Source organism: Haematobia irritans, chromosome 3, assembly GCF_050003625.1.
Source record: "Haematobia irritans isolate KBUSLIRL chromosome 3, ASM5000362v1, whole genome shotgun sequence".
Taxonomy (NCBI): Eukaryota; Metazoa; Arthropoda; class Insecta; order Diptera; family Muscidae; genus Haematobia; species Haematobia irritans.
The window spans coordinates 84,046,432-84,059,563 of record NC_134399.1 but is presented as its reverse complement, the minus strand read 5'-3'; the positions used below and the strand labels follow the sequence as shown (position 1 = coordinate 84,059,563).

The following is a 13,132-nucleotide window of genomic DNA, read 5'->3' as shown; positions in this document are numbered from 1 at the left end:
CAAAAACTAATATAAAAACTTTTTAAAATATAATTAACAAGTGAAAACGTGAACAAAAATAAAAGCTACAAGAATAATTGGAAATAAAAACTATTTTTATTTTTTATTATCAATACTTTAAACTACTGTCAATTTCAAATTAAAATAAAATATGTTGCATACATAACAAATTGAAAGTATAATTAACAATATTATATATTTGAACAATAGTGCTATAAGTCTAGCCGAATCTTTTTACAATCAAACACCGGAAATTATATTAAATTATAATTTTTTATACTCCACCATAGTATGATATACTAGCGTTGCCAATCCTTTTCCGAAGCATTGAAGTATTGGTCTCAGACCACTTGTATATATTCATGGCCGTAATTAAATTCTGATTCGATCTAGACATATCCGTCCGTCTGTTGAAATCGTGATTACTTCCGATCGAAACAAGGTATCCCCGAAACCTTGGCACAAGTAGTTCTTATTGCAATAGGTCGAAAAGTGTTGCACACCATAATGGATGATGCTTAACTAATGCACTCATATAAAAATATCCCAATTTTTGAATTCTTCAGCCTCTTAAGGGTGCAGAATAAGGGTGTTCCATATGCTGAGATTAGGAATTCATTCTCCTCAAAATATTGACTAAGTTTCCCTCAATCGCAGTTGCCAGGTTGATAATACCAAGCTCGGTATTACCAACCTGGCATGTCTTCTCCTAAATGAAGAAAATATTTCAAAGTGTCCTCGTTACATATTTTAATGGAATATTGGAGGTCACGTCAACCAGAGCCTTGAAGACGATACGGGTCTTAAGACCTAAAGAGGTTCAGTACAAAGGCGTAGCCGCCATTGTTACGATGCGATTGAAGATGATAGACGAAAATACGAAACACGACGAACCATCAGTGGATATTAGGGGAGCTGGTCGTAACTAATGGCGGATGCCACAACAATCCATTATCGTATACCTAAGGTGACCATAGCTGCCGAGTATGAGTGCGAGTGTGACATCAAAGGATATTAGGGGAGATGGTCGTAACTAATGGCGGATGCCACAACAATCCATTATCGTATACCTATGGTGACCATAGCTGCCGAGTGTGATATTCTGATGCCAGTAAGATGGCCCTGGCCAAATGGGATGGATCGAAGATGCGTGAGAAGACGGGATTGGATTCCGAGTACAGAACCACGGCATAATCTTGTAGCCAGAAGTGCGTACCATAACGGAATGTGGCTCGGAAATAACTCGAGGACATTTTCAGGAAAAGGCAGACATTACGGTTTGATCTCGAACCATATTGAAATACAAAAGCATGGTCAACGAATACTAGGAATATGACAGGATCAGCATCACATGGTTGCCCGGATATGCCGGAATAAGAGAGATCGCAAAGCCAATAGAAGAAACTCGGCACAAGTTGGATGAATAGGCACGGGAGGCCAAAGTAAGACAATGACCAGATATCTACTCAAGGAGCATAGGACGACAGTCAAGAAGATTGTGGGAATAATGACCGGACACTTAGAACGCCAACGACCTACATGCAGAGATTGGTGCACATAGGTCGTGTTTTGATGATGATGAAACGCTACCCTTGTCACTGTCCTGCTTTTACTAGGCAAAGAGTTAACTATATGGGTGAAGATGTGATTAGGGACGTGGCCCTCCTTAGAAACAGGGAATGAAAACATATTAGGGAAATCGTTAGAGACACAGAGTTCCTGCTACAAAAGAAGGGTACAATGGAAAGAAAAAGTTAGAGAGCATAACAAGCTGTATGAACAACCTGAATTATTTTTTCAGCCTAACCTAACCTAACCCTCCTCGTACTCGCTGCACAGTAGCTTTTGGTCTTCATACCAATTCGACATCAATGGGACCTCAACACTTTAACGGAGTTTATATAACAATTTTTGCGATCATCTCGCTATTCCAAACTTTCGTTATCATTTCTTAAACTCAGCTCGAGTGAAATTTATCCACTTAACGTTCTATAAGTTCACATTCCTTGAGAATAGGCCCAATACTCAAGTGGGCCTATTCTATCAGACTCTGACAAGTATCTGAGAGCTTTCTGCAATGGCCCACTTTGTTTTTCCGGTGAATAAATATTTCCGTCTTGCGCGGATTCACATGTAAGTCCATGCAAGCTTCTCTATGCACCTAGAGAAGAATGGTTCAAGAGAACAATGTTATTTTTGAATGTACCATGTTTGTTGCAACCATGTTACTTTCTGGAGAATTATGTATCTGATTTCGCAAGTACTTTATGCTTCGCGTGATATCAACATGTTTGCGGTAAAAATGTTATATGCTCTTCGACCAAAAATAACATTTTACTCTTGACTCAAAGATAGAAGTTAACCAATGTGGTATCACAATGGACTGATAAGTCTAAGTGACCCCGAAGTATCGGGCTGTCACTATACCTAACCTAACCTATTGTTGAATATGTGTGTGTCAGTGTTGCACGTCAAATGTAAACTTCTCGTGTCGATTTTCATAGACACCAAAGATGTTCAATTTGTCTCATCTACACGGGAAGAAAAAACTTCATTATATTAACGAACTGCGCCAACGAAAGAAAATCAGTAAATATAACGAACTTTTTCGTTATTATTACGAGTTTTTCGCTAAGCAACGAAATATTTAGTCCTATTACATTAATTTTCGTTGTGTCAACGAAATCAATGAAAAAAATCATTGGCTGAATTTTAAAGAAAATTTGTTTCCATCCAGTATGTTCTATTTGAAGCACCCGCCGATATTTTACAAAACAAGAATTTGTCCAAATTTTAAATCTATACTAAAAACCTGTCATTTACGGACGGCATCACCAGATCAATTCACAATTTCCAGATCATGAATACCTTAGCTTTTCAAGTAAAAAATTTGGAAGTTATTCTAAAGACACAATTTAAAAGCACTTCCAACAATATTCTCCCAAAGATGTTCTTTATTTTAACTGCACAGCAAGTTCATTTGAGTCAATTTTTTATAACTCGCTTTTTTCATATTTTTTATGGGAAATTTAATTTTTTTTCAAATAGTTTCAAAAAGATTAGGAATTAATAAAACGACACAAATTATTTAAATTTTGACGAAAAAAAAAAAACAAAATCCATTCCAGAAAACTTGCGAGTTTTTGAAAATATTTGATGTCAAATATTCCAGACAATCGTTAGAATGCATTGAAAACCATAAAAAGTTTTAAAATTAATTTATTTGTCAAAATATCACAGAAATTCTTAATTCACATCTAAAACACTGAATTCGCATCACACCTTAAGAAGTGATGCAAATTCAGTGCAACAGCTGTTGAAATGGTGGACATTCGTCCTATGAAAAGTCCATGTTAAATTCATCGCTTCTGCGCCAATTTTGCCCCACTTTCGGATACAAAAAGAACATTTTCACTACTTTTTTGGCGACGCTTTTTTGCTGTGTTTATGTGGTATCTTTTGTGGTATCTTTTACGATGGCTTATAAATTGAATACCAAGCCTACAATTGAATACAAAAATTTACAAAAAAAAAACACGTTTCAAATTACATATTCACTAAAATGACTCTCATTTTAGTAAATCATTTTAAATGCGTTTCTTATGCAAAAAACTTGTCTATAAAATCGTTTTTATAAACTGAAAAAAAAAAACAAAAATTAAATTATAAAATGACATAAATATTTTATTCGAAAAAGTTAAAGGGTATTTGTTACTCTATGCTATTAAAACTTTTGTATCAAATTTTCACCAGGTGTAAGGGCGAATATTGTTGCTATCTAAATTTAAATTAAAAAAAAAAAATAAAAAAAACACAAAAACAAAACAAAAATTTTTAGTAAAAGAAAAAATATTTTTTTATTTAATTAAAATCAAATAAAAAAATTTAACTACTCTATTTATTGATTTAAAATTTAATCAAAAATAATTCAAATTAAAATTCATGTGATTTCTGTCTGTATTTTCCAGGAATACAATAACCCACTTTAAAAAAATAAAACAACAAAAACTGTAACAATAAATTTTAGCACACATTTCGTTTCGCTATATCTCTCTCAAAACTTATCTTTCCAACCACATACATAAAACTAAGCGAGAAAAAAAATCAACAAAAATAAAATATCAAGCTATTTCAATAACAAAATCGACGAACAAAAAAAAACAGAAATACCCTTTTTGTTTCCCCGCATCACCGCCACCCTCTTGAGAATGCCGCAAAACTCCACTGCATGATAACTCTCTTACCTTTTTTCTGTGTTTCAATTTAAAACGAAAGTAAACTACACAACCGAACGTCAACCAACCGTCGTTATCAGTTCATATAGCTGTTTGAATGTCTGTGGAGAGATACATCGACAAATATACACAGATATGAACATTTAAACAACAATCATCAAGGTAAATACACTTAAACTTAAAAAACAATAACTAAAGATAGGGCCTGCGAATGTTTGTACAAAAATGTAGGGACAGACACTAGAAGGGGCAGATATTTCAAAAAAAAAAAAAGGTAAGCGACAGTCAACAGCCAATGCAATGGTAAGCAATGTGCAATTGGTTGACAACAGAGTTGCCACATTGTGCATTTTTTCTAATATGAATGAAGCTATTTTGAAGATATCTTTAAAACGAAAATTTTGTGTACTATATCTAGCATATTCTCGTTTAGCACCGAAGATCTTAGGCTCCATTCCATGTTTCGACAAACCAGAAATTGTTTTCAATATTCCTTTATACGCTCAGTAATGTTAGTGGTATTATTTTGTTTTGCCATCCGTGTGGAATAAGTATTAAATGCCTGTATCATTTCTCATTATTGCTATTGTTTAAATACTGAAATCATGAAAGAAAAATTGATATTTTATAAACATTGCTACGTATACCTCTGGAGTCATGATACAACTTTATAAAGATCGTGAAACACTTGTGCATTGTCTAAATAATTCCATTGCATTGCTAGCCCGAAATAACTAACGATGGGTACTTCTTGCATGAACAACAAAAATGAAGCAATGAACAGCAAAAGAATCAACAATTCAACACTGTCCAATTAGGTTGAGAAGGAGACAGTGGGCAATGTGGTTGGAAAAATGTGTTTTCTTTTGTTTCTTATTTCTTTTTTTTTGATAAAAAAATTAAATAATTAAAAAAAAAAAACAAGTGTATAAGGCAGTTCGGCTAGGCCGAATCTTATGTACCATCCACCATAGATTGTATAGAAACTTGTACTAAAACTGTCATCCACAATCGAATTACTTGGGTTGCGGTAACACTTGCCGATGAGAAGGTATCTTAAAACTTATTAACATCGTCTTCTAAATTGTAAGTTAGTCCATACGGGATATATATTAGACAAAAAAAGTATATACGGCCGTAAGTTCGGTCAGGCCGAAGCTTACCATGGATTGCGTAGAAACTTCTACTGAAGACTGTCATCCACAATCGAATTACTTGGGTTGCAGTATCACTTGCCGATGGCAAGGTAACTTAAAACTTCCTAACACCGTCTTCTAAATTGCAAGGTAGTGCATATGTGGTATATATTAAACTAAAAAAGGCCTATTAAATACGTATATAATTAAGTTTGACAAAATTTTCTATAGAAATAAAATTTTGATAAAAGTTTATATAGAAACAAAATTATGACAAAATAAAATTTTGACATTTTCTATAGAAGTAAAATATAGACAAAATTTTCTATAAAATAAAATTTTAACAAAATTTTCTATAGAAATAAAATTTTAAAAACATTTTCTATAGAAATAAAATTTTGACAAAATTTTCTATAGAAATAATATTTTGACAAAATTTTCAATAGAAATAAAATTTTGCCAAAATTTTCAATAGAATTAAAATTTTGACAACATTCTCTATAGAATAAAAATTTTGATAACATTTTCTATAGAAAGAAAATTTTGATAAAAGTTTCTATAGAAATAAAATTATGACAAAATAAAATTTTGACAACATTTTCTATAGAAGTAAAATTTAGACAAAATTTTCTATAGAAATAACATTTTGACAAAACTTTCTAAAGAAATAAAATTTTGACAAAATTTTCTATAGAAATAAAATTTTGACAAAATTTTCTATAGAAATAACATTTCGACAAAATTTTCTATAGAAATAAAATTTTGACAAAATTTTCAATAGAATTAAAATTTTGACAACATTCTCTATAAAATTAAAATTTTGACAACATTTTCTATAGAAATAAAATTTTGCCAAAATTTTCTATAGAAATTTTCCATAAAAATAAAATTTTGACAAAATTTTCTATAGAAATAAAATTTTGGTAGATTATTTTTGGCTCGAGTGGCAACCATGTTTATGAACCGATATGGACCAATTTTTGTGTGGTTGGGGATTGGCTATATATAACTATAGACCTATATGGACCAATTCTTGCATGGTTGTTAGAGACCATATACTAACACCACGTACAAAATTTCAACCGTATCGGGTAAATTTTGCTCCTGCAAGAGGCTCCGGAGGTCAAATCTGGGGATCAGTTTATATGGGGCTATATATAATTATGGACCGATTTTGACCAATTTTTGCATGGGTGTTTAAGGCCATATATTAACACCACGTACCAAATTTCAACTGAATAAGATGAATTTTGGTCTTCCAAGAGGCTCCGGAGGTCAAATCTGGTGATCGGTTTATATGGGGGCTATATATAATTATGGACCGATATGGACCATGTTTTGCATGGTCATTAGAGACCATATACTTACTCCATGTACCACATTTCAGACGGATCGCACGAAATTAGCGTCTCTTAGAGACTCCGCAAGCCAAATCTGGGGATCGGTTTATATGGGGGCTATATATAATTATTGACCGATGTGAACCCCACAAGCCAAATTTGGGGTCCCGTTTATGTGGGGGCTATACGTAAAAGTGGACCGATATGGCCCATTTGCAATACCATCCGACTTACATCATTAACAACTACTTGTGCCAAGTTTCAAGTCGATAGTTTGTTTCGTTCGGAAGTTAGAGTGATTTCAACAGACGGACGGACGGACATGCTCAGATCGACTCAGAATTTCACCACGACCCAGAATATATATACTTTATGGGGCCTTAGAGCAATAATTCGATGTGTTACAAACGGAATGACAAAGTTAATATACCCCCATCCTATGGTGGAGGGTATAAAAATTCAGGCACCAGGTCGCTAAGTCGGCGACCTTTTTGACCAAAAATGGATGTCAGACTGATACATCCTGGCGCTATATATAAATCTACAAACTTATTACCACAGTAGTAGTGGAAGGTGTAAAGATTAGATATACTCGTTGCATGGCTCTTCATAAATTCGGTTTAATTTAATTTTAATGGTAATACTTTATAACATAAAGCGGAACTTTCGATATTATTTTGACAATTTTCACACGAGCTTATTGGACATAAGGATTAAGGAATTGGTACTACGAAGTTATTGAAAAACAAATGCCAGATACCAATCTCTACGCAGAAAAAAATTTCCATTTTTAAACTAACGCTAAATTTAACTTATTTTTATTGTAAAAAAATTTATTTGCTTGTAGTTAAATTTTATTATTTTTATCGAAATTTTCCACAGCTTAATGAAATTTTACTTTTTTAAGTATGTCTCAAAATGTTATGAACTAAACGTGAGTATAAAGTTCAATGACCATACACATAAGTTCAATATAAACTTAAGCAAAAGAAGATTTTCGTACGATTCCCAAAAATAGTAAGAATGAACTACTGTATGGGTAAAATGGTCATGATTTGGCGCCAATGATTTTCTTCTTTACTTTTAGTTAATTTTTTCTTCTATGAGATGATGTAATTTCGTAAACTGCAGTTAAAAAGTACAACAGGGCATTAAAATTTCCTGGTTTTAACAACGCTTTGTGGAAATCTCAAAATGTGGAGTAAAATTTAATTCAATTTTCGTACGAGGTAGTTCATTCTTCCTATAAAACAGTTCACTTTTTTTCGGTGTACAAGTCTAACTAAACACATGTTTCATCTCTGGCTTAGTCGAATTTCCATAGTCTTTTTTCCGTAGTACAGATCTGTCTAAGTGAGATGATTGGGTCGTATATGTTAATTTCTTATGGAAAGTACATACGAGAATTATTCCCCTTCCCATAATCTTCCCATATAACTGCAATCCCTTAACCTAATTTTTCGACTTCGGTTTGTTACTACGAGTACACTAACGCAACAACAAATCGAAATCTATTTTTAGAGACATTGCTGATTTCTCCTGATTGGTGAACCATCATTTTTGTTTTTCTAACATTTTGATCTAGGAGAAAGTATGTTTTCTTTGCGTGTAAATTATATGGGATTGTGTCTGCATACCTGTTAAAGATCTCCTTTAATAGAAAATTATTGCAAAGATTTTTATGGAAATATCCTTGAGATTTCAGTGATACCTTTCCCTGAATCATTATGAAGCCTCCATCATCAATTGGATTTGCTACCTGATTGATGTTTACTTGTTCTTGGAATTAATATCGAATTAATCATTTATTTAAAATGACAATAGTAGAGTAATCAACATTTACATTTTGTGGCAATCTCACAATCTTCTTTATAAATATTACTTAAGCATAAAATTATGAAGGACTACATCAATTCTAAATAATCAGTCATATTTCAATGAACGTTAAATGTACATAGATATACATTTCATAATGTCATCGATATATTTTTGTCACATTATTCAAAGAATAGAAAACTCAACACAATATCATCAACGGTTTTCTGTTCAAGGCCATAACTTAATGTCAAACAGTGACAGTGACAAATAAGGTTGGAAAACTCAAGAGATATGTAATATATGAAGAACATTTTCACAATCAATGACTATAAAGATCAAATAATCACGAAAAACATCTTCTCTTTAGTACTGTTATAATATTAAATTCCTTCTCATCCCACAGTGCATAGGGTGCTATTTGTTCATTTATTTAACAATTTCAAATGTTTACATTGCACCCAAATGAATCGAGCAATAAAACGAGAGCAAACTGGGGAGCAGATAACCAAACAAAAACTAAATTCTTTCACTAACCATTTTGCCTTTTATCATTCATTAGCTGTGAAATTGTTTCAGCTTAAAGAAGTTTGAGATGGGAGGAGTGGGGGATGAAAACAATCACAATTGGGTTAACCAAATTAATTAAAATGAAATCTATTTGCTTAATCTTTCTCTCACTCCTCGCATTCAATGTCCAAATTGGGTCAAACTGCAGACGTAAAAATCCTTAAACATTGAAGATTTGGATACAGCAATTAACTCTCCCAAAAAAGAAAAGAAAGATGTTAAACATTTTTCGCACTTCTTGTTTTGGGTTCAATTCAAACATCTGCTAGCATTTGGTTTGTTATGAAATTGTATTGGATTCGAATCTAAAAATAGTCCAATGCATTGTGCACCCACAATCGAATCGGGTATTTGAATTTGAAAATTCATAGAAGTTTCACTAATCTTTCGTTGTGAGTATGCCGTTGTATGGTTCACGGATAGGCTCACACTCTTCCGGCAAAATGGGAAGAATCGTTTTGGTGGAGATTTTTGTTTTTGGTTCTGAAGTGACAGCTGACAACTTCCAGCAGGATGGTGGTTGTCTGCTTATGTTACTTATGAGGCATTAAGAAAATACTTAAAGCTGATGTTAGTTTCGAGATGAATGAAATTGGAGTTGAGGCATGCAATTATTACCATAATCTATAGATGATTGCTATCCATATTCGGGGAAACAATGGCGTGATGGACTATTTAGCTATAATTATGGATATATGATTATGCAAAGAAAACCACAAGAACGTCCGAATTTTTGAAGGTTGAGTGTTGATATCACGGTTCCAACTCGAGCCATAAATAATCTACCAACATTTTGAGAAAATTTTACCAAAAAACTATAAACAAACAAGTAAGGAAAGTCTAAAGTCGGGCGGGGCCGACTATATTATACCCTGCACCACTTTGTAGATCTCAATTTTCGATACCATATCACATCCGTCAAATGTGTTGGGGGCTATATATAAAGGTTTGTCCCAAATACATACATTTAAATATCACTCGATCTGGACAGAATTCAATAGACTTCTACAAAATCTATAGACTCAAAATTTAAGTCGGCTAATGCACTAGGGTGGAACACAATTTTAGTAAAAAAATATGTGAAACATTTGAATCTGAAGAAATTTTAAGGAAACTTCGCCAAAGTTTTTTTATGATTTATCGCTCGATATATATGTATTAGAAGTTTAGGAAAATTAGAGTCATTTTTACAACTTTCGACTAAGCAGTGGCGATTTTACAAGGAAAATGTTGGTATTTTGACCATTTTTGTCGAAATCAGAAAAACATATATATGGGAGCTATATCTAAATCTGAACCGATGTCAACCAAATTTGGCACGCATAGCTACAATGCTAATTCTACTCCCTGTGCAAAATTTCAACTAAATCGGAGTTAAAAATTGGCCTCTGTGGTCATATGAGTGTAAATCGGGCGAAAGCTATATATGGGAGCTATATTTAAATCTGAACCGATTTGGCTGATATTTTTCAAGTTTTTCGAGACTCATAAAATATTCGGATGTACGGAATTTGAGGAAGATCGGTTGATATACACGCCAATTATGACCAGATCGGTGAAAAATATATATGGCAGCTATATCTAAATCTGAACCGATTTTTTCCAAAATGAATAGGGATCGTCTTTGAGCCGAAACAGGACCCTATACCAAATTTTAGGACAATCGGACTAAAACTGCGAGCTGTACTTTGCACACAAAAATACACCAACAGACAGACAGACGGACAGACAGACGGACATCGCTAAATCGACTCAGAATTTAATTCTAAGTCGATCCGTATACTAAAAGGTGGGTCTATGATTACTCCTTCTTGGCGTTACATACAAATGCACAAACTTATTATACCCTGTACCACAGTAGTGGTGAAGGGTATAAAAATAGTACGTTGCAAAATTTTATTTTTATAGAGAATTTTTTAAAAATTTTATAGCTATTGGAAATTTTGCCAGAATTTTATTTCTATATATTTTGTAAAAAAAAAAAAATTCTATAGAAATTTTGACAAAATTTATATATGTAGAAAATTTTGTCAAAATTGTATTTCAATATATTTCGTCAAATTTTATTTCTATAGAAAATATTGTTACAATTGTATTTCTATAAAAGCAATTTGGTTAAAATTTTATTTCACAAAATGGATTTATTATAGAAAATTTTGTCAACGTTTTATTCCTATACAAAATTATTCCTATAGAATGTTAAAATTTGATTTCTCTAGAAAATTTAGTCACAATTTTATTTCTATTGAAAATTTTGTCAACATTTTATTTCTATAGAAAAATTTATTTCTATAGAAAAAATTGTCAAAATTTTATTTCTATAGAAAATTTTGTCAAAATTTTATTTCTCTAGAAAATTTAGTCACAATTTTATTTCTATTGAAAATTTTGTCAAAATTTTATTTCTATAGAAAATTTTGTCAAAATTTTATTTCTATAGAAAATTTTGTCAAAATTTTATTTCTACAGAAAATAATATTTCTATAGAAAATTTTGTCAAAATTTTATTTCTACAGAAAATTTTGTCAATGTTTTACTTTTATAGAAAATTTTGTCAAAATTTTATTTCTATAGAAAATTTTGTCAAAATTTTATTTCTATAGAAAATTTTGTCAAAATTTTATTTCTATAGAAAATTTTGTCAAAATTTTATTTTTATAGAAAATTTTGTCAACATTTTATTTCTACAGAAAATAATATTTCTATAGAAAATTTTGTCAAAATTTTATTTCTACAGAAAATTTTGTCAATGTTTTACTTTTATAGAAAATTTTGTCAAAATTTTATTTCTATAGAAAATTTTGTCAAAATTTTATTTCTATAGAAAATTTTGTCAAAATTTTATTTCTATAGAAAATTTTGTCAAAATTTTATTTCTATAGAAAATTTTGTCAAAATTTTATTTCTATAGAAAATTTTGTCAAAATTTTATTTCTATAGAAAATTTTGTCAAAATTTTATTTCTATTGAAAATTTTGTCAAAATTTTATTTCTATAGAAAATGTTGTCAACATTTTATTTCTATAGAAAATTTTGTCAAAATTTTATTTCTATAGAAAGCTTTGTCAAAATTTTATTTTTGTCAAAAATTTATTTTATGACTATCATTTAATTTCCGCGATTAAAAAAATTTACTGGGTCAAGATGTAACATCTTTGGGGCAAAAATGTTGTTTTCTCGCCAAATATAAAAAAGTTGAAAATTCCAATTAATTTCCGTGATTAAAAAAATTTACTGGGTCAACATTGAACATTTTAGGGACAAAAATGTTGTTTTCACGCCAAATATAAAAAAGTTGAAAATTGCAATTAATTTCCGTGATTAAAAAAATTTACTGGGTCACCATGGAACATTTTCGGGGCAAAAATGTTGTTTTCTTGCCAAACATAAAAAAGTTGACCGAAATCAGGTACATAATTTCAGAGAAAATAATATGTTTGCGACAAACATGTTACATGTTTCCCGTCCATAAATAACATTTAGCTCTTGAAACATGTTTCAGATGATCATATTTTTTGTCTGGGTGCTGAAGTGAATGTCAAAGTCTTTGCATCCAAGCAATTTTTTTTGAGTGCACATATGTGTCCTAAAAATCCATTTATTTTTTTTTCTGTCTGCTTTAACAGCTAAACTACCATAGTGGTATAACATATTTGTTTGTTATTCTACAGTTTTTGGTGTCATTATAAATAAAACGTTATTGTTAAGCTGTATAGCGATAAGATTGCAAAGTGCTAAAATTCAATTGAGATTATTTTTTAAGGTTAAGGTAGGCTAGTCTCAAAGCAAAAAATAATGTAAACCAATCAAACCTATGTACTTATTACAACACTTTCGTTAACATTAATAAACCTCTTCGAATGGGCCTAATCATGTAAATTGAACTTGAAAGATTAATGACAAACACAGAAAAAGTACTTTGATAAACAATAAATTATTAAAATTACTTATACAAACATAACTAATTCACAATAATATTTGAGATAATAACGGCGTGAAATTATATTTAAAATTTAATATCTTAACATCAAAATGT

General features: G+C 31.2%; 1 protein-coding gene across 5 annotated transcripts in view; it reads left to right on the top strand.

The window, feature by feature from the left end:
- Positions 1 to 13,132, top strand: part of LOC142230048 (uncharacterized) — a 325,965-nt gene that overhangs the window by 22,472 nt on the left and 290,361 nt on the right. For 3 of the 5 annotated variants that reach the window (XM_075300658.1, XM_075300656.1, XM_075300657.1), the window contains exon 2: positions 3,969 to 4,397. The exons of the other annotated variants lie outside the window; for them this stretch is intronic. The gene's annotated coding sequence lies outside the window, so the exon portion shown is untranslated. The remainder of the gene's footprint in view (positions 1 to 3,968; positions 4,398 to 13,132) is intronic. 5 annotated transcript variants of the gene reach the window in all.